Here is a 23620-nt window from a genome sequence, read left to right on the forward strand (position 1 = left end):
ATATATAACTGAGAATTAGAAGTAATCAACCATAACACAGAAGATATAACCCGGGGAAAGCACCAGCCTAAAACCCCATCTCTGTATTATCAATCAAGTGGAAATCCTCAACAACATACAAAAAGAATCAGCTCAAAATCTATCCTGCTCTCTCTGTACTCTGATGATAAAGCTCATGGACTACCTAGCCCTGTATATAAAGGCTGCACCTCAGTTCCAAGCTCCTATTTCCTTGCGCAGTTTTGATTGGGGTCCAATTACAAAACACATGTAAATTGGCCTGATCATACCTGTTGTCACCTCAGGTCCCACTACGCAGTACTAGAAGGAATAATATTCCTTCCTCATGCAAGGAATATTCACTAGGAATATCCTAGCAACTGATAGTACACTGTCCCTCATTTGATCTCAACTGGGTCTTTTTCTAAACTACCATGCATCAGTTATCCATGAGTGAATACTCAGTTATCTAAAAATACCAGTTTTCACATGCATGCAAGCATCAACAAACTGAATCTCATTAATTTAACAACTTGTTAAAATAATCTAACTGGACTTGACTAAGTTAAACTAAGTCAACTGATCCTCTCAATACAGAACTCATCCTTAATTCCTCAATTAGTGGAGCAAATCAAGGACACATTCCCCAATCAGTGGAGAAATTATTGCATGTTCTCACAAAAACTTCAGGTTTTCTTTTCCTTAACTAATTAACTCATGGAGAATTAATTAATTAATATTCCAAACTATTGGTAAGATCAAATTCGAATTTACTTCCTATAGATAGACCAGGGACTGCTATAAATAGGAAGGGACCCAGAAATGCTATTTTTAGTAGTTTCACCTCTCACCCAAGGTGGCCAAAATTCCACACTGGCCAAACTACTATTTTTAGAAATTTCTATTTTTACATTTCTTGTTGCACACTTTTCAACACTCCCTCTCAACAAGAAAGGCTTCCTCTCGAACCCGATCACGTATCTCTGGAATGTTCTGCATGCAACACATCTACCAAGTGCGATTGCTCCAACAACACTTGGAATAAAAAACTCCCAACTCACCACTCTGTTGGACTAGAAACATACTCTGATGTTAAAGCTCTACCTACTGCTGACAAGTGCTCCTTCTCTGACCTTTGCGCTACTGCAACATCTCCATGCATCTTGCACCGTTGCACCCTTCTCTATGCTACCCTGGACTATGCAACACACTTGTGCCTCTCACGTTGTTGCAGCTTGCATGCGCTGTGTTGTCCTAGGATTCCCTACACTGTAGCTCTCCCTGCCACTCCATCCACATCTATCTCTATCCAATCAGTCAGTTCCTACTACTCCACATCGGGGCTCCCGTAGCAAGGTCTCATCCAAGAGGTTGGGTACCTCAAGGATCCTGCCCCTCATCCTTGGGATGATCACTCTACATTGCCCCACCTCCTACTTGGAGGTATGGTTGCATGTGATCCCTCAACCCACCTAGATCAAAGTTTCCCCCTATTGGAGGTCTGTGCATGAGTAGATGTCTCTACTCGATCTCCTCTCAGCTTCCCCTATTGTGGCTGCTCCACAACCTCCTGAAGCTTTTGCACCAATCGTGGCTCCTCCACAATTGTTTGAGACTTCTTCTGGTGCTGCATGTTCAGAGGTAATATACTCTCCCTCTCAACCACCAAGTCTCCATTAGTTGCCTTGCTGCTCAAGGCTTTGCATGAATCTTGAACCTTAAGAGCATACAGGTTCTTGACTCGTGAATTAATCTGCTTCACTTGTCTAGTGATGATGTGTCTAAGGAAAACCTTTCCCTTATTGAAGAATACATGATATCCTTTGTCTTATAGAATTGTGATCGACACCAAGTTTCTCTTCAGTCCTGATACATACTTAACATCGGTCAAGGTAAGGCGAGCTCCATGATCCCTCTGAAAAGTAACTGTGCCTACACCTAAGACAATATACTTCTCATCATTACCCATCGCTATGAGTATCTGGAGATCTTTCTCCTCCAAAGTACTGAACAAAATCTTGTTGCCGGTCATGTGGAAAGAAGCTCCATTGTCAAGAAACCAACCACTTCCCACCATGGATGAAACCATGCATGCGAAGAGTGTGAAATCCAACTCAAACTGTGAAGCAAGTGCCTCACCTTCAGGTCCTCCCTCGGATCCCTTCTTGGATTTCCTCTATGGACAATTTGCAACATAATGGCCCACCTCATAACAATGAAAGCATCGCACTTTCAATTTGTCAACCTTCTCCCCACCATTGGAAGAACTAGATTCAAAAAGAGAAACCTTCTCCTTCCCCTTCTTTGCCTTACTCGCCAAGTTACAGTTTTCTTCATTGTCCATGGATGAAGAACCATCTCTGGTGCTTCTTCTTATCTCCTCCTGCATCAAATCTGACCAAAGTTGTTCCCAATATGGTAGTTTCTCTCTTCCATTAACTTAGTACTGGTAGCTATGACAGCTCTTAGGAAGACCGAGGAGTGCAAGACTCACCATGTCATCATCAACTGTCATGATCCCTACACTTCCAAGCTCATCCCTGCATGAGGTGAGCTTGTTCATATACATAGAGATCGTGTCATCCTTTTCACACTTGATCTTTCGAAGTTTGTCCTTCAGTGCCAGATTCCTCTGATCACTGCTATTCTGATAAAGATCTTTCAATGTTTTCCCCATAAAAAGCAGAGTCTCCTTCCCATGGAGGCTCGAGACAATGTGATCTCGAACTCCCTCCAGGAGGATTCTCCTAGATCTAGCCACACACTTCTTCCATTTCGCAAGTTGAGTAGCATCAGTTGGCTTCAAGACTTCTTGATCAATGAAGTCCTTAAGGCCATTATAATACTACCTCCATGCGATCCTTCCAGGCTATATAATTTGAACTGCCATGAAGAGCATATTCGAGTCTCAAACCATAGAACACCATCGGTGAAATAGATGTGATAAGAACTCAATTCAAAATTTAGAAACCACAAACTTCAACTTCTCCCTTCTTGTATACTGTTCTTCCTTGATCACCTGTGCTCTGATACCATGTATAATTTTCTCTACAAATCAGCTAGCTCACTAATATCATGTAGAAATTTCACCTGCAGATCAAACTGATATATGCAATGTACTAAAGCATAATACTAGATCTACATCTACCATAAATTTTGTGGAAGCTTAATTGAACATGAGCAACATCAAACATGAACAGATATAACTGAGAATGAGAAGTAATCAAGCATAACATAGAAGATATAATCTGGGGAAAGCACCAGCCTAAAACCCCATCTCTATATTACCAATCAAGTGGAAATCCTCAACAACATACAAAAAGAATTAGCTCAAAAGCTATCTTGCTCTCTCTGTACTCTGATGATAAATCTCATGGACTACCTAGCCCTGCATATAAAGGCTACACCTAAGGTCGAAGCTCCTATTTCCTTGAGCAGTTTTGATTGGGGTCCAATTATAAAACACATGTAAATTGGCCTGATCATACATGTTATCACCTCAAGTCCCACTACGGAGTACTAGAAGGAATAATACTCCTTCCTCATGCAAGGAATATTCACTAGGAATATCCTAGCAACTGATAGTAAATTGTCCCTCATCTGATCTCAACTGGGTCTTTGTCTGAACTTCAATGCATCAGTTATCCATGAGTGAATACTCAGTTATCTGAAAATACGAGTTGTCACATGCATGCAAGCATCAACAAACTGAATCTCATTAATTTAACAACTTGTTAAATTAATCTAACTGGACTTGACTAAGTTAAACTAAGTCAACTAATCCTCTCAATATAGAACTCATCCTTAATTCCTCAATTAGTGGAGCAAATCAAGGACACATTCCCCAATCAGTGGGGAAATTATTGCATGTTCTCACAAAGACTTCAGGTTTGCTTTTCCTTAACTAATTAACTCATGGAGAATTAATTAATTAATATTCCAAACTATTGGTAAGACCAAATTCGAATTTACTTCCTATAGATAGACCAGGGACTGCTGTAAATAGGAAGGGACCCAAAAATGCTATTTTTAGCAGTTTCACCTCTCACCCAAGGTGGAAAAAATTCCACACCGGCCAAACTGCTATTTTTAGCAATTTCTATTTTTACATTTCTTATTGCACACTTTTCAACACTCCCTCTCAACAAGAAAGGCTTCGTCTCGAACTTGATCATGTAACTCTGGAATGTTCTGCAGGCAACACATCTACCAAGTGCAATTGCTCCAGCAACACTTGGAATAAAAAACTCCCAACTGACCACTCCGTTGGACTAGAAACATACTCTGATGTTGAAGCTCTACCTGCTGCTGACAAGTGTTCCCTCTCTGACCTTTGCGCTACTGCAACATCTCCATGCGTGTCGCACCATTGCACCCTTCTCTGTGCTACCCTGCACAGTGCAACACACTTGTGCCTCTCACGTTTTTGCAGCCTGCATGTGCTGCGTTGTCCTAGGATTCCCTACCCTGTAGCTCTCTCTGCCGCTCCATCCGCATCTATCTCTATCCAATCAGTCAGTTCCTACTGCTCCACATCGGGGCTCTCGTAGCAAGGTCTCATCCAAGAGGTTGGGTACCTCAAGGATCCTACCCCTCATCCTTGGGATGATCACTCTACATTGCCCCACCTCCTACTTGGAGGTATGGTTGCATGTGATCCCTCAACCCACCTAGATAAAAGTTTCCCCCTATTGGAGGTCTCTGCATGAGTAGATGTCTCTACTCGATCTCCTCTCAGCTTCCCCTATTGTGGCTGCTCCATAACCTCCTGAAGTTGTTGCACCAATCGTGGCTCCTCCACAATCGTCTGAGACTTCTTCTAGTGCTGCATGTTGAGAGGTAATATACTCTCCCTCTCAACCACCAAGTCTCCATCAGTTTCCTTGCTACTCAAGGCTTTGCATGCATCTTGAACCTTAAGAGCATACCGGTTCTTGACCCGTGAACCAATCTGCTTCACTTTTCTAGTGATGATGTGTCTAAGGAAAACCTTTCCCTTATTGAAGACTACATCATAGCCTTTGTCTTCCAGCATCACGATCGACACCAAGTTTCTCTTCAGTCTTGATACATACTTAACATCGGTCAAGGTAAGGCGAGCTCCATGATCCCTCTGAAAAATAACAGTGCCTACACCTAAGACACTATACTTCTCATCATTACCCATTGCTATGAGTATTTGGAGATCTTTCCTCGAAAGTATTGAACAAACTCTTGATGTCGATCATGTGGAAAGAAGCTCCATTGTCAAGAAACCAACCACTTCCCACCATGGATGAAACCATGCATGCGAAGAGTGTGAAATCCAACTCAAACTGTGAAGCAAGTGCCTCACCTTCAGGTCCTTCCCTGGATCCTTCTTGGATTTCCTCTATGGACAATTTGCAACATAATGACCCACCTCATAACAATGAAAGCATCACACTTTCAATTTGTCAACCTTCTCCCCACCATTGGAAGAACTGGATTTAGAAAGAGAAACATTCTCCTTCCCCTTCTTTTCCTTACTCGCCAAGTTACAGTTTTCTTCATTGTCCATGGATGAAGAACCATCTATGGTGCTTCTTCTTATCTCCTCCTGCATCAAATCCAACCAAAGTCATTCGCAATATGGTAGTTTCCCTCTTCCATTAACTGATTCCTGGTAGCTATGCCAGCTCTTAAGAAGACCGAGGAGCGCAAGACTCACCATGTCATCATCAGCTGTCACGATCCCTACACTTCCAAGCTCATCCCTGCATGAGGTGAGCTTGTTCATATACATAGAGATCATGTCATGCTTTTCACACTTGATCTTTCGAAGTTTGTCCTTCAGTGCCAGCTTCCTCTAATCACTGCTATTCTGATAAAGATATTTCAATGTTTTCCACATCGAAAACAGAGTCTCCTTCCCATGGAGGCTCGAGACAATGTGATCTCGAACTCCCTCCAGGAGGATTCTCCTAGCTCTAGCCACACACTTCTTCCATTTCGCAAGTTGAGTAGAATCAGTCGGCTTCGGGACTTCTTGATCAATGAAGTCCTTAAGGCCATTATCTTCTAATACTACCTCCATGCGATCCTTCCAGGCTATATAATTCGAAGTACCATCAAGAGCATATTCGAGTCTCAAACCATAGAACACCATCGGTGAAATAGATGTGATAAGAACTCAATTCAATATTCAGAAACCACAAACTTCAACTTCTCCCTTCTTGTATATTGTTCTTCCTTGATCGCCTGTGCTCTGGTACCATGTAGAATTTTCTCTACAAATCGACTAGCTCACTGATATCATGTAGAAATTTCACCTGCAAATAAAATTTATATATGCAATGTACTAAAGCATAATACTAGATCTACATCTACCATAAATTTTGTGGAAGCTTAATTGAACATGAGAAACATCAAGCATGAACAGATATAACTGAGAATGAGAAGTAATCAACCATAACACAGAAGATATAATCTGGGGAAAGCACCAGCCTAAAACCCCATCTCTGTATTATCAATCAAGTGGAAATCCTCAACAACATATAAAAATAATAAGCTCAAAAGCTATCTTGCTCTCTCTGTACTCTGATGATAAAGCTCATGGACTACCTAGCCTTGCATATAAAGGCTACACCTCAGGTCCAAGCTCCTATTTCCTTGTGCAGTTTCGATTGGAGTCCAATTACAAAACACATGTAAATTGGCCTGATCATACCTATTGTCACCTCAGGTCCCACTACGCAGTACTAGAAGGAATAATATTCCTCCCTCATGCAAGGAATATTCACTAGGAATATCCTAGCAACTGATAGTACATTGTCCCTCATCTGATCTCAACTGGGTCTTTCTCTAAACTGCCATGCATCAGTTATCCATGAGTGAATACTGAGTTATCTAAAAATACCAGTTGTCACATGCATGCAAGCATCAACAAACTGATTCTCATTGATTTAACAACTTGTTAAATTAATCTAACTGGACTTGACTAAGTTAAACTAAGTCAACTGATCCTCTCAATATAGAACTCATCCTTAATTCCTCAATTAGTGGAGCAAATCAAGGACACATTCCCCAATTAGTGGGGAAATTATTGCATGTTCTCACAAAGACTTCAGGTTTGCTTTTCCTTAACTAATTAACTCATGGAGAATTAATTAATTAATATTCCAAACTATTGGTAAGACCAAATTCGAATTTACTTCCTATAGATAGACCAGGGACTGCTATAAATAGGAAGGGACCCAAAAATGATATTTTTAGTAGTTTCACCTCTCACCCAAGGTGGCCAAAATTCCACACTTGCCAAACTGCTATTTTTAGCAATTTCTATTTTTACATTTCTTGTTGTACACTTTTCAACACTCCCTCTCAATAAGAAAGGTTTCCTCTCAAACCTGATCATGTAACTCTGGAATGTTCTACATGCAAGACATCTACCAAGTGCAATTGCTCCAGCAACACTTGGAATAAAAAACTCCCAACTGACCACTCTGTTGGACTAGAAACATACTCTGATGTTGAAGCTCTACCTACTTCTGACAAGTGCTCCCTCTCTAACCTTTACGCTACTGCAACATCTCCATGCATCTCGCACCATTGCACCCTTCTCTATGCTACCCTGCACAGTGCAACACACTTGTGCCTCTCACATTCTTGCAGCCTGCATGCGCTGTGTTGTCCTAGGATTCCCTACACTCTAGCTCTCTCTGTCGCTCCATCCGCATCTATCTCTATCTAATAAGTCAGTTCCTACTACTCCACATTGGGGCTCCTGTAGCAAGGTCTCATCCAAGAGGTTGGGTACCTCAAGGATCCTGCCCTTGGGATGATCACTCTACATTTCCCCACCTCCTACTTGGAGGTATGGCTGCATGTGATCCCTCAGCTCACCTGGATCGAAGTTTCCCTCTACTAGAGGTCTCTGCATGAGTAGATGTCTCTACTCGATCTCCTCTCAGCTTCCCCTATTGTGGCTGCTCCACAGCCTCCTGAAGCTGTTGCACCAATCGTGGCTCCTCCACAATCGTCTGAGACTTCCTCTAGTGCTGCATGTTGAGAGGTAATATAATCTCCCTCTCAACCACCAAGTCTCCATCATTTTCCTTGTTACTCAAGGCTTTGCATGCATCTTGAACCTTAAGAGCATATAGGTTCATGACTCGTGAACCAATCTGCTTCACTTGTCTAGTGATGATGTGTCTAAGGAAAACCTTTCCCTTATTGAAGACTACATCATAGCCTTTGTCTTCCAGCATCACGATCGACACCAAGTTTCTCTTCAGTCCTGATACATACTTAACATCAGTCAAGGTAAGGTGAGCTCCATGATCCCTCTGAAAAATAACTGTGCCTACACCTAAGACACTATACTTCTCATCATTACCCATCACTATGAGTATCCGAAGATCTTTCTCCTCCAAAGTACTGAACAAACTCTTGTTGTCGGTCATGTGGAAAGAAGCTCCATTGTCAAGAAACCAAACACTTCCCACCATGGATGAAACCATGCATGCGAAGAGTGTGAAATCCAACTCAAACTGTGAAGCAAGTGCCTCACCTTCAGGTCCTTCCCTGGATCCCTTCTTGGATTTCCTCTATTTACAATTTGCAACATAATGGCCCACCTCATAACAATGAAAGCATCACACTTTCAATCTGTCAACCTTCTCCCCACCATTGGAAGAACTGGATTCAGAAAGAGAAACATTCTCCTTCCCCTTCTTTGCCTTACTCGCCAAGTTACGGTTTTCTTCATTGTCCATGGATGAAGAACAATCTCTGGTGCTTCTTTGTATCTCCTCCTGCATCAAATCTGACCAAAGTCGTTCCCAATATGGTAGTTTCTCTCTTCCATTAACTGAGTCCTGGTAGCTATGCCAGCTCTTAAGAAGACTGAGGAGTGCAAGACTCACCATGTCATCATCAGTTGTCACGATCCCTACACTTCCAAGCTCATCCCTGCATGAGGTGAGCTTGTTCATATACATAGAGATCGTGTTATCCTTTTCACACTTGATCTTTCGAAGTTTCTCCTTCAGTGCCAGCTTCCTCTAATCATTGCTATTCTGATAAAGATCTTTCAATGTTTTCCACATCGAAAACAGAGTCTCCCTCCCATGGAGGCTCGAGACAATGTGATCTCGAACTCCCTCCAGGAGGATTCTCCTAGCTCTAGCCACACACTTCTTCCATTTCACAAGTTGAGTAGCATCAGTCAGCTTCGGGACTTCTTGATCAATGAAGTCCTTAAGGCCATTATCTTATAATACTACCTCCATGCGATCCTTCCAGGCTATATAATTCGAACTGCCATCAAGAGTATATTCAAGTCTCAAACTATAGAACACCATTGGTGAAATAGATGTGATAAGAACTCAATTCAATATTCAGAAACCAAAAACTTCAACTTCTCCCTTCTTGTATACTGTTCTTCCTTGATCACCTGTGCTCTGATACCATGTAGAATTTTCTCTACAAATCAACTAGCTCACTGATATCATGTAGAAATTTCACCTGCAGATCAAACTGATATATGAAATGTACTAAAGCATAATACTAGATCTACATCTACCATAAATTTTGTGGAAGCTTAATTGAACATGAGAAACATAAAGCATGAAAAGATATAACTGAGAATGAGAAGTAATCAACTATAACACAGAAGATATAATATGGGGAAAGCACCAGCCTAAAACCCCATCTTTGTATTATCAATCAAGTGGAAATCCTCAACAACATACAAAAAGAATCATCTCAAAAGCTATCTTGCTCTCTCTGTACTCTGATGATAAATCTCATGGACTACCTAGCCCTGCATATAAAGGCTACACCTCCGGTCCAAGCTCCTATTTCCTTGTGTAGTTTTGATTGGGGTCCAATTACAAAACACATGTAAATTGGCCTAATCATACTTGCTGTCACCTCATGTCCCACTACGCAATACTAGAAGGAATAATATTCCTTCCTCATGCAAGGAATATTCACTAGGAATATCCTAGCAACTGATAGTACATTGTCCCTCATCTGATCTCAACTAGGTCTTTCTCTAAACTGCCATGCATTAGTTATCCATGAGTGAATACTTAGTTATCTAAAAATACCAGTTGTCACATGCATGCAAGCATCAACAAACTGAATCTCATTGATTTAACAACTTGTTAAATTAATCTAACTAGACTTGACTAAGTTAAACTAAGTCAATTGATCCTCTCAATATAGAACTCATCCTTAAGTCCTCAATTAGTGGAGTAAATCAAGGACACATTCCCCAATCAGTGGAGAAACTATTGCATGTTCTCACAAAGACTTCAGGTTTGCTTTTCCTTAACTAATTAACTCATGTAGAATTAATTAATTAATATTCCAAACTGTTGGTAAGACCAAATTCGAATTTACTTCCTATAGATAGACCAGGGACTGCTATAAATAGGAAGGGACCCAGAAATTGTATTTTTAGAAGATGCTATTTTTAGCAGTTTCACCTCTCACCCAAGGTGGCAAAAATTCCACACTGGCCAAACTGCTATTTTTAGCAATTTCTATTTTTACATTTCTTATTGCACACTTTTCAACAGGAATGATGTGCAATTGTGTCACTCCTCCTAGATCTCTGATAATGTGTGTCATTTCTTACCAAAATAGAAGGTGTTCTTCGTGTGTTTCTGCAAGGCTCCTTCTAATTTTCCTGCCAATTGGTTAGTGAAATGGGTGTTGCTTACATCACCACTTGATTGAAATGATAATATTTCTTCAAATTTCTACCTCAAAATTCCTACTTTTATCCATGCATTATATATGACTTGAAACTACCTACAAAGGGCAGACCTCACCACAAGTTAGCTAGGGTGTGTGTATAGGTTCTTACCATCCATCTTTCATATCCAAACCTCTTGGAGTCAGGAATGCATCTATAACCAGATATTAGTGTGGTAGTGTTATTTGACTGCCTCCTCGACAAAGACGCCAAAATGTTGAGTAAAATTAATTGCTTAGTAAAAAAAACTAATCACCTAGACATTAATTATCAACCCGAGGAACGTCGTTTTATTTCAAGGCAATCGAAAAAATATATGCAAGCAATTACCAACAACTAACACTAGTTCTACATGATTGTGTTCTACACTACCAATCTCATTCAACAAGAAATAAAATGTAAGACTTGAATAACAATACTAATTTAAAAAGCGGCAAGTAAATGACATGAAAATAAATTATGCTAATCAAACGTCTTGAATCAATACTAAATTAAACCACACATTGTTGAATTGGAAATTTAACCTATTGCACCCAACATATTTGAAATGCTAATCTAGAGCAATAAATTAAATGAAATCTAGAAATTGCAGGAAACAACAAATATGGAAAATACAACAACCAACAAATTACTTTAAGAAAAGGAAATATACTTTAAGGAAAAACAATTGAAATTCAAAGAAACAAACACACAACTAAACTACTTTAGATGTTCAAGGCAACAACTCGTCCACGGTAGTGGGTCAAATTGCCCAAGAGTCAATTCTACCTTGAAAAACAATTCAAATGAGATTACAAGTAGAAAATATGAAATTCCACTGATAGCTCCTTTTATTAAAAATTAGAAATAGATACAATACAAATTTGAGCTCTACCTCTAATTCAATAATTGTCCCTCTTCTTTGATCTATGTTCTCATTTAAATACACAGAGAGAAAAGAGAAACTACAACTAAATTGATTACAAAATGATTTTTCATTACAATTGTAGATTGTCCACAACAAATTGATTAGCAAGATCAAATCTAAAAGATATCCCCATAATGATTCAGTTGGAACAAGTCGAATCTAGTATTGCAATTAGGAGAATTTGGAAAACGACCACAAGAGAAAATATGAGAAAATAACCTTTGTTTATCTTGATATAGACCGAATTTTGGAAAACTACTTATTGGAAAACTAATTTGGTTTGTTCTGCACAAAACCCGTGTCTTAGATTTTCAAGATTCATCTTCATTTTCCTGAAACGTCCAATGCAAAATTGTCACTTTTTATCCCAACAAATTTCTGAGTTGGAATATTTGACTATGAGCTAAAGATCAAATTTGCAATCTCGAAGACATCTTGGAGGCTAAAATCATAATTGATGTTATAACAAATTCATTAATAAACCATCATTGGAAAAATCATGCATAATAATCACCAATTTATTAAAAATAAAGGAGAACAAGCACTACTTATCCATAAGAGCATAAATTATTATGAAATGGACTTAAATAATAAATTATGATAAATGACATGATAAAGAATGGTAGGAATGGATGAAATGTATGTTAAGAAATGGTAATAATGATGACAATCTAGTGGTCGAAGAAAGTGTTCTTGAATATTTAGAGCATATCTTGGAGAAGCCTTCATTGTCTTGGAGAATTCTTGAGATACCTTATTGAAGACAACTTGAGGCATTCTTGAAGACATTTGGAAGACTTGTAGAAGTTGATCTTGGAAGCATTCTTGGAGACATTGATGCATGTTTGAAGCCCTCATGGATAAACCTTTAAGAAAATTGTTTGGGTATCATGAAGAGTCTTGGAGACACCTTTTATGGTTAATAAAGTTGTCATTGATGAGTGAAGCATATTGAAGACTAATTGAGGAAATTTGTTGAAGGTTAATTTAAAGATATTATTAAGGCTTCTTGCAAAAGGTTTTTGGGAGGCCTTGAAGAACCATTCAACCTACATTGAAGAGTTGAAGTAGATTGATAGGGTTGGTGCCTTAGAGGATAGGTGTCCTTAAAAAGATTAGGTTGGATCTTGTGCCAAAAAATAGGGTTGGTACCGTAGAGGATAAGAGTCCTCAAGACAAGGTTTGAGCCTTGTAGAAGATAGGGTTGGAGCCCTAGATGCGAGCCTCGTGAAGTCCATCCAAGTTGGTGCTTGGCCGAGTACAGGTTGGAGCCTAGTGGATTGAAAGATTGGTGTCTTCATGTAGAGTTGGAGCCCTAAACATTATTGTACTTGATTTCTTGTAGAGAAGAGGATGAGAGTCCTCTTTATTTATAATTAATAAAATTATTTATTCTATATTGTTCATTTTGTGTTATGTTTAGAAGTGATCTAAATTGGTAAAGTAACAATTGTAAAAGAAAAGATGATTCTGCCACTCTTCCCCCCTCTCCAACAAATAATTTAGGATATTAATCTAAATATATAAATTTAAATTAAATATAAATAAATTTATTTATTTCAAATACAAAAATAAAAAATTCCCTATTACTATTTATATTAATTTATCTACATAAATTCTAAGATATAAACCATATAATAATATTTAATAAATAACAATTATTTTTATAAAAAATAAAAATTAAATATATTGTTCTATTTTTAAGCTGACTTAATTTCTCATAAATTAAAATTTCTAAACCATTTCTATTTAATAATAATAATCAATTTTCTAAACCATTTAAGGTTTAATAATAATTAACAAAAATTCTATATGCTATTCTATTTTAACTTTTGTCTAATTTAATATTTTTTTATGGTGATGATGATGGTTATTATGGTCTTAGTGATCTCATTATTTATAGAGTTGATTATCTATTTCTAATGGGTGGAGTATCCACCCTAAATGTCTGAGAGGAAAACTTCCACACAGACTTCCACATAATTCATATCCACACTATGAATGAATCACTGTGCAAATATGAGATTACAATCATGGGATGTCCTTTCGAGAACTTGCAAAACGAAGGTTTACGAAGCAGGAAGACAAACTAGGGTTTCGAACTGTTACAAAGGCAGTTCTCCATGGAAGGACACAAAGGAGGGAGCTCCACTCCCTCCTACAAGCAGGTTGTGGCTAGCAAGGGAAAAAAACCAATGGAAAATGACAGAGAACCTTCAGAAGGAAGGGAAAGAAACAGTGAAGAACAGCAGGAGGGAGCTAAGTCAAGGAAGCATCATGATGTAAAGGAAAATGAGGAAGAAGACAAGGATAAAGGCATTAAAGACAAAGCACACATGGGACCATGCAAACCCAAAGTGGTGGTAACTTCCAGGGTCATTTTAAATGATCCGGCGCTGCAGGCGCACAGGGATCACATGCAAACATATGCAATCATTTGTAAATTCATGGGTTTATGGCCCATTGAAAAAGCCTTACAAACGTGGATTAAATACCACTGGAAACCAAAAGGTAGCATCGACCTACATCTTGGGTCTAAGGGTTTTTTCATTGTAGTATTTGCAAATATTGAAGATAAGGACAAAGTGTTTGAAGGAGGGCCCTACTTTTATGCTACAGTAGGCCTCTATATGCGACCTTGGATTATGAATTTTGTTCCGGAACGCGAGACTTTTACTTCAGTCCTGGTTTGGGTAAGACTCTATTCTCTACCTCTTGATTACTACTAAACAGAATCTCTATCCACCATAGGAAATAAGTTAGGATATTTTGTCAAAGTTTCTGAGGCCACTAGAAGGGGAAAGTATACTTCCTTTGCTAGAATATGTGTGGAGATGGATCTCTCTGGAGCTTTGCCGAACAAGGTTATTTTGGAAGTTTTGATGAAGAATGGATACAAACAGTAGATTATGAACATATTCCATTCAGATGTCGCAAATGTCACAAGCATGGACATCTGTTCAAAGACTACCCTCTCAGTAAAATAGAGAGCAAAAACAAATCTGACATAATGAAGGATTCAAAAAGCTTCTTCAAGGTGGAACATAAAGGAAAAGGAGGCAAAAGAGGACCAAAAACATGTAAAGCAGCACGACAACAAGGTAGCCAAAACATGTTTCAAGTCCTCGAAGTAGACGAAGGTTCAATAGAAACAGATTAGGCAAAGGAAGAAAGCCTAGTGGAGGAGGAGAAAGTAGAAGACAGTGAAAAAATACAAGAAAATAACAAAAAGAAAGAATTTATGATGAGTGATGTAGAACAGGAGATGGATCACGAAATGACCCAAAGTGAGATGGAAATGGAGGACCATGAACTCCAGGAAATTCTTGAAAAATAGAACCTAGATTTAGAAGGTTTCTTGAGTCAAGGAACCAAAGAAGGGTTAGACTCGTTACCTATAGAGGATTTCAATAGAGTTTAGTAGTTGTTTTTATGGAAAACCTAGACTAAAGGGGTGGACAGACAAAAAACAAAGATAGGCAAGGCAACGAAGGAGTGAAAATGATGAAAAACACAGCAGGACTAGCACCTAGAAACCCAGGAAAGAAAAGTGGCAGAAAAAAGCAGAATGAACTGTTGATGGAATGTGGAAAGCTAATGATAGATTCATGTAGATGAAAGACCTATCTAGTTACTCCTTTACTAATCTTTAATAATGAAGTTCACTTCTTGGAATATCAGGGGTCTAGGTAGTAAAAGGAAATAAAGATTACTGAGTAATAGAATGAAACAAGTAGCTCCAGATGTGATTTTCATCCAGGAAACTAAGTGTTCCATCCAGAAGATAAGAGATATCCATTGTAAATGGCTCAATAGATTTGAGTTTCTGGAAGTCAAAGCAGAGAATACAGCAGGAGGTATTCTCACTCTTGGGAACCCACACAAAATTAGCTTAATAGATGCGGAGGCATCTAGGGATTATTTTTCTATAGTAATTCAACCTGTGGGAGACAAGGAAAGCTACCTGGTAATGAATGTTTATGGCCCTCAAAGATTGGATGACAAACTCAGGCTTCTAAACTCTCTTGAGATTCTTAGAGACAGACATGCAGAAATACCTTAGATCTTGGGGGGGTGATTTCAACATGATCAAATCACTTACGAAAAAAAGGGGGAACTAGAGTTCTAGGCAAAGACTCTTTGGCTTTTCAAACCTTTATCGATAAGATGAAGCTAGTGGACATTGTAACGAGTAACAAAATCTTTACTTGGAACAATAAAAGAGGTGGAGAGTCTCAGGTAGCCTCAAAATTACACAGATTCATAATCTCAGAGGATCTTATGCTCAATGACAAGGAAATGGTAGCAAGAGTGCTCCCCTTTGAAGGCTCAGATCACTGGTTGGTACAACTGGAGGTTTAGGGCATTGGTACCCCCAGGAACAGACCTTTTAGATTTGAGAAGATTTGGCTTTCCCACCCAGAATTCATCAGCAACCTAGCCAAATGGTGGTCAGAAGATTTAAACATTCAGGGAACCAAAATGTTCCTTCTTCAGAAAAGACTAAAACACATCAATTTCTGGCTTAAAGATTGGAACAAGATTGAATTTGGCATTGATATCTTTGAAGAGAAAAAAAACTATTGAAGGTAAAATGCAGGAACTTAACCAAGCCCTTATCAAGGAGGGCCATGACAAAGTCAGAAGTGATCAAGCTACCAAATATCATCAAAACTGGGAGAATTTATGCAAACAAGAGGAAATATTTTGGAGACAAAAATATAGAGTCTAGTGGCTAAAAGAAGGTGAACGTAATACTAGATTTTTCTACAAATCCACCATGGAAAACAGAGCTCATAACAGAATTTCTTTGATCAAGGATAAAAGAAGAAATCTTCTCAATTCTCATGAAGAAATAGAAGCAGTTCTAGTTCAGCACTTTCGAAACATTGCACAGGAAACCTGTTATGAGAGAGAACACTACATCCGTGACTTCACTAAACATATACCCAGGATGGTATCCAGAGAGGATAATGTCAACCTTTACAGGCTAGTGACTAAAGAGTAGGTTAGTGGACTACTCAAAGAAATGCAGAATGGTAAGGGCCACACTCGAATGCTTTCAATGTCGACTTCTTCAAAGCTTGCTGGAATATTGTCAAATAGGACATTTTGCAGGTAGTGGAAGATTCCAGAATGAACAGAACTATTTTGAAGGCTATGAATACCTATTTTACAGCCCTGATCCCTAAACATGAGTTGGCTCAAACCCTTGATAGGTTTATACCTATAGCTTTGTGCAATGTGGTTTACAAGATAATATCAAAAGTTGTTGCAAACAGACTCAAACCCCTCTTGCCTTCACTAGTTTCAGGGGAACAATCTAGATATGTGGAAGGAAGGCAAATTCTTAATAATATCATTCAAGCACATGAAGTGGTGCACTCTCCTACTAGCAAGAGAAACGCTGGAATGATAATGCAATTGGACATAGCGAAAGCTTATGATAAGCTGAATTGGATCTAGAAAGTTCTTATTTCTTTCGGGTTTGACCACAATTGGGTAAGATGGATCCTGGCTTTGGTTACTTCTTCCAGTTTTTCAATTTTGGCCAATTGTTCTCCTTCAGAGACTTTCATTCCTTCCAGAGGCCTTAAGCAGGGTGACCCACTCTCTCCCTTTCTCTTCATCCTCATGATGGAAGGACTGGGTAGGTCTATCAAGCATGCAAAAGAAGTTGGTAACATCAAGGGTCTCCAATTATCTCACAATGGATAGGCCTTGACACATCAACAATTCGTGGATGACACCATGCTACAAGGAATACTCACAATCAAATAAGGTCTTGTGTATAAACAAATCCTTAGTGACTTTGCCATGGCCTCAGGTATGGAAGTTAATCTTTCCAAATCTAAGATTTTTTTCTTCAATACTAACATTGCTATTCAGAGGAACATATCTAGAATTTTGGGCTTTCAAAGAGATTCTCTCCCCTCAAAATATCTCGGAGTTCTTCTAACTGCTAAACCATTACACAAGAGCATCTCGAAGCCGATGATTAATAAACTACAAGACAAAACTAGGAAATGGACTATGAGATCATTAAACTTGGTAGGTAGGTTGGTCCTCACAAAGGCTATACTATAATCAATCCCAATCTTTATGCTTTCAGCTATCCCTGCTCCTAAAGGAGTCCTACATCAAATGAGAAACATACAAAGAGACTTTCTTTGGAGCAAGGGGGAAGAAAAGAAGAAATGGGCCTTAGTTGCCTGGGAAAAAATCTACAAACCCAAAAACCATAGGGGTCTCGGATTGGATGACCCTGAGATTCTAAGCAAGGTTCTAGGGGAAAAATTATGGTGGCGATGGATAAAAGAACCAGAGGCACATTGGGCTATCACTTGGAAAGAAAAATATGCAAGCTCTTGGCTAGATAATGACCACATAAGGATGGATGGTAATATAAGAGGATCACACATTTGGAACAAAACCTGGGAAAACAGAGGCTTAATTCAAGATAACAGCTTCTGGGAAATTAGAGAGGGAGACATAGCCTTATTCTCGGACGATAGATGGCAATAAGAACCTATTCTATTACAAGAGGATTTGGAGGACCTCAAAGCAGAGACAGATACTAAGGAGCTCACCAAGGTTAAGGATTTTTGGGATCAAAGCAATAGTTCAAGGAAATGGAGAAACTAGAGGAAATTTGATCTCAGAAATGACAGTCCCCTAAAAAATAAGGCCGAAAGACTGATGAAAATATTAGAACAAAGGAAAATTATAGTTTCAAGGGGGCATGACCAGCTGAGATGGGGCAACAATAATGAGGGGACCTTTAATCTCAAGGAAGCTAAACTCATACTCCTTGAACTAGATTCCCATGCTCCAGACAGGATTTGGCAAAACCTATGGAAGCATCAAGGTTGGATAAAAATTAAACCTTTTTTATGTCTGGTACTGCACAGGAAAATCCTGACCTGGGATAACATTAGGAAGAGGGGTGTCCTGGGGCCTTCTAGATGCCAGCTCTTTGAAGCTCAAGAGGAGACAATAGAGCACCTTCTCAACAACTGCCTTTTCACTTACAGATTATGGGATTCTTACACCTCTATCTTCCAATAATCTGACAGAGACATTGGAAGTCTTTTCAATACCCTCACCAAATGGAGAAGGAACTTTTCAGATAATGAAGTTCTGAGTTCAGCGTGGGCACTTACACCAAGCTTCATTATTTGGAATGTCTGGAAAGAAAGGAACAATAGAATCTTCAAGAATGTTAAGAAATCTTCCTAGTGTCTCTATGATCTGATCCTAAAATAGATTAAGGAAACGGTTGGCACTATAGTTCGAAATCTCCCTACGAATCCCCCTTTTGCTACAGATTGGAGGATTCTCTGTAAGCTAGAGTTGCAGGGACTCGTTCCTTAGGGCTTAGTTAGGAAATTTTCAATTTTGGATCCTGAATTAGATTTCTGGCATCCTCCCCCTAAGGGCTTTCTGAAATTCAACATTGACACTGCTTCTAAAGGTAATCCGGGCACGACCGACCATGGAGGGGTGTTAAGGGATGATAATGGAAGTATTATGTTTATCTTCCATGGTCACTTAGGAAAGGCCACCAACAACATGGTGGAATTAATGGCCATGGAACAATGTCTTGAGTTCCTGGTTCAGGAAAATCGCCAAAATACGATCATTGAAGCTGATTTCGAGTTAATCATTAACTCGGTCAAGAGAATAAGCTGGGGAACGAAACCAGAAAAAGCCTCAAAAAATTGGAGGCTAATCCAAGTCTTTCAACGGATTCACAGTCACCTACAAAGCCTGAGAATAGTCAGTTTTGCACATGTGTGAAGAAATGCCAATAGAGTAGCAAATTTTTTTGCCAATCAAGGAGTGATCTGCACAGATAATAGGGTGGTGACGAACTGGCAAGAGCTCCCTTGAAACAGATTAAAAGCAGAGTGTCAAAACCAAGTAGATGAAGATAATATAGTGTTCCTTAAAAGAGCCATGGAGGCGGGTACAACTAACTAGCAATTGTTTGTTTAGAGATTTGCTCAGAATTGGGTCTTTTGAGAGCGGATTGGAGTGGTCAACCGACGAATCTGAGGTTAATTGGTTCACTGAAGTCTCTAGTTGCAACAGTGAGGATGAACGGGTTTCATGGATAACAAGAAGGATGGCGGCATCATCAATACGCCTTGGGTCAAGGAGGGTTGACACTGCGAATGGTCGGGAGCCGTGGACTTTCAGAGGTCGCGAAACCAAAGATATTTCAGTTTGGCTCACTTTACTGTGGGCTGAGCAGTTTTCAGGTGATCGCGTCCCTCACAAGTGGGAAGCGGTATTTCCTTTTCGGGAGCGATCCCATTCAGTGTGCTCCATGTGGCGGTGGGGTCAGGAGGAATACCGCCCTCATCGCATGCTAATGTCCACGAATGTAGGCGGGTGCAATATCAGTCTCCACTGTTGGATCTCTCAAAGGAGATCAACGGATAAGATCGATCGTGCAGGTCTGCGGGCCCTTGCGGTAAATGGTGAGCAGCTTATCATAGCGATATGGTCCATAGTTGTTGGATCAAAAGGAAAGGTTCAATGGTCAAGATTAAAGAGGCATGTTAGGTTTTGGCGTGAAACGTGTATCCTCGGGGTCAAGAGACTTATCACTCGGGCAACCGATGCATAGGTTAAGAAGTTGGGTGGCTATGTTACCTTTATGTTTTGGCAACTATTTTGTCTTTTCGGGTCCGAGTCCAAACTCTTGTATTTTTCTTTTAAAAGATGTAAGGTTTGGTGGTAGGGAGGGGGGTTTGTGCTTTGAGCCCTGTTTCAGGTTTTGATGGGGTCTCTCCATGGTCAACGACCATGCGAGAATTTATGTACTTTATTTTATGATTAATGAATTGGAAGGTTTCACTCTTGCATTAGCAAAAAAAAGAATCACTATGCAAATCTCCACTCTCAAAATTCAGTTTAATTAACACTAACTAAAAAAATAAAAAAATTGACCAAAATAAAAAACAATATAACTTGCTTCAGACGCCTATAATAAAATAATAATAAAAAATTTGCTGGTATAATTACAAATATTAATATGTTTAAAGCGAGTTTAGAGATGTATAAAAGTTAAGAGAATTTAGAAATGTATAACAGTTATTAAATTTATATAAATTAATATTTAATAAAAAAAACCTATTTTAAATGAGATTTATTAATTCTACCTTTTATTTTATTTTATTTTTTTAAAATTTTTTAATTATAAATCATATATTGATTTTCCTTCCCTTAAAAAAAATTTTTATATTTTTGTATTCTAATATATATATATATATATATAATAAATCTTATATATATAATAAATCTTAAAAGGACTAGTCTAAGGGTCCTTCTTTTATGCCAGCCTTCCTTCCTGCCAAAGCAAAAGAAAAGGCAGTTGAGGAAGCAGGCTCAGATTCATAATCTCAGTTCAGAGACTGGGCATCCTCACTCGAAAGCCATGCCATGCCGCCATTCCTGAAGAAGGGGATTGAGTCAGGTAGAACATTCGATTTGGCCAACGAAACTGATCGAATCGGGGCTTTATCATACTCCCAGCATTGGAGGAATGCCCGAATCAGCGCAGTCGGAAGTAGCAGCGCGACCAGAAGCAGCGGAAGTCCCCGGCGAGGAGAAAAAAAACAACATTTTTCCGAACAGCTCTAATTAAATTCAATGAACTAAATTATTCCAATTAGTTACTTATTTATCATAGTTTAAAAACAAACAACAAAATTTAACGTAAACCCGAGAAAATAACTATTAATTATAAAATTTTATTCAGATTAAAATCCTACCATAACTCTAGATCTCTTCATTATCAGGTTGACTACTAATACATATTGTGAATATAACTTCTGGAAATCTCCATAATGAACCACAATCACACAAGAACTCAAAATCTACCCAAAAATATATAATCCATATGATTTATTTGATTTTAGCTTAATTGATTTTAACAAGTTTAAGCTTGACACGGCCGCTCAAAATTGATGCGATGGAAATAATGCAGATACATTACTTAATCAGTGGTCTATAACGCTATTTTTTGAAAGCTTTTCCGGCGGGTTTTTCCGTCCAAATTCTGGAGGAATTTATTGGAATAGCAAGTTTGATAGCTAGTTTCTGCACAATGAAATCGTCCCAGGGTTTTGGAGGGTGATGAATCCAAATATGCAGTTAAAAAACCATTTTAACTGCAACAAATCAAGATTTAACCTCGATTTCTTCCGCCCGTCACCGGAATCTCCAAAAAGTCGCATTATAGACAACTCCATTTAATGTGTAATGTCTTAATTCTGCTATAGATTTATTTTAGGCATCAAATTGCAGTATTCCAATCATATAATGACTTATTTGATTCTAACTTGATTGATTTGAACAGGTTTAAGTTTAACACGGCCGGTCAAAATTGATGCGATGGGAATAATGCAGATATATTACTTAATGTGTAATGCCTTAATTCTGGCTATATATTTATTTTAGGCTTCAATTTGCAGTATTCCCGTCATATTTAAATTATAATAAATTCGTTAGATTGTAGGATTTAGGCTCAGTTGAGATTCTTAAACGATAAAAAAAAATGACAACGGCTATATGAAAAACTAAATAATACCCTTTTTAAATATTACACTGCATATCAGAATACCAAATAATACCCCTTTTAAATATTATACCTAGTTTGATAATACCAATTCCTAAATTTTGCTCAGGAAATTTTGAAATTCCTAAGGTAACCAAATAGTAAAGTAATACGCATTATAGTTTTGTCAAGGAAAAATATGCAAAAACCAACTAGGTTTTTTTCCCTTTGAAAATTCAATTTATCAACATTGTGGTCTTCCACAATTTATGAGCATTTCATAATTGAACTCCCGAAGGATTCAGCGCACATTCAGGTGGGGCATTAGGATAATCGCAGTAGCTGTGAGTTAGAAGGGTTTGACGAACCCATTCGAGCTGACCAAGTTGATCTTCATTCAGTGCCTGAAACTCTGGCCGATTCCACCAGGTGTGAGCAGTGGGACTTGCACATGGTGGGTTAGGGTTTGAAGAATTTGCAGTGCATGCATTCAATTCAAAACCCTCATATGTGGCTATAAACGGGGCTTTACTCCAATCTATTTTTCTTTTTCCTCCATCAGTAGCCCACTGGTCGCCATTCCAAATGCTGCACATAACCCTCATCGGTTGGTGCTCTGGATACAGGACACCCACATCTTCATTGTTTCTGAAAACCCTAATGGGAATAGAATCAATGGAAAACCTGTTCACAGAGCACATATCAGCTCACAAGCAACAGATATAAAAGATAAAAATGAAACTATTAATGGGTTAGGGTTTCACAGCTCAAAAGCAACAGATATAAAAGATAAAAATGAAACTATTAATGGGTTAGGGTTTCACAGCTCACAAGCGACAGATATAAAAGATAAAAATGAAACTATTAATGGGTTAGGGTTTCACAGCTCACAAGCAACAGATATAAAAGATAAAGATGAAACTATTAATGGGTTAGGGTTTCACAGTGAACTGTACAAGATTTGTTTGTGATTCCAAAGAATTGAGTAGTTATGGAAGTCCTCAGTGGGATCAAACCACAACTTGATCCTCTCTTCTCTATATCCAGAGCCATTTATGAAAATATTTGTTTGCAGATCGTAACGCTCTCCCAGCACGTTTCCCAGAAATTCAAGGTCAACTTCGTCGCGCGAGTGGCCTGTGTCTGATGACAGCTGATGCAAATAAATGAACACCACCATTGTTATATATGGGGTAGATTATGTTCAATCTGTTCTTACAACAAATATGAAATTGAATTATTTAGAAAAATGCTAATGCTGCAACGTACGTAAAATGTTGTGACTGTTCCTGAAGTGTCTCCATGCATCAGCCTAATACTCATATTGAAGCTGCCGAACAAGTATTCGCTTTTGGAGGCAAATCCAGAGCCTGCAATAAATAGATTTTTACAGTTCAGAGTGTATGAAAGATAGATTCAT

This window comes from Pinus tabuliformis, chromosome 7, assembly GCF_031772625.1.
Source record: "Pinus tabuliformis cultivar Carrire ecotype Pingquan chromosome 7, CPIR1, whole genome shotgun sequence".
NCBI lineage: Eukaryota > Viridiplantae > Streptophyta > Pinopsida > Pinales > Pinaceae > Pinus > Pinus tabuliformis.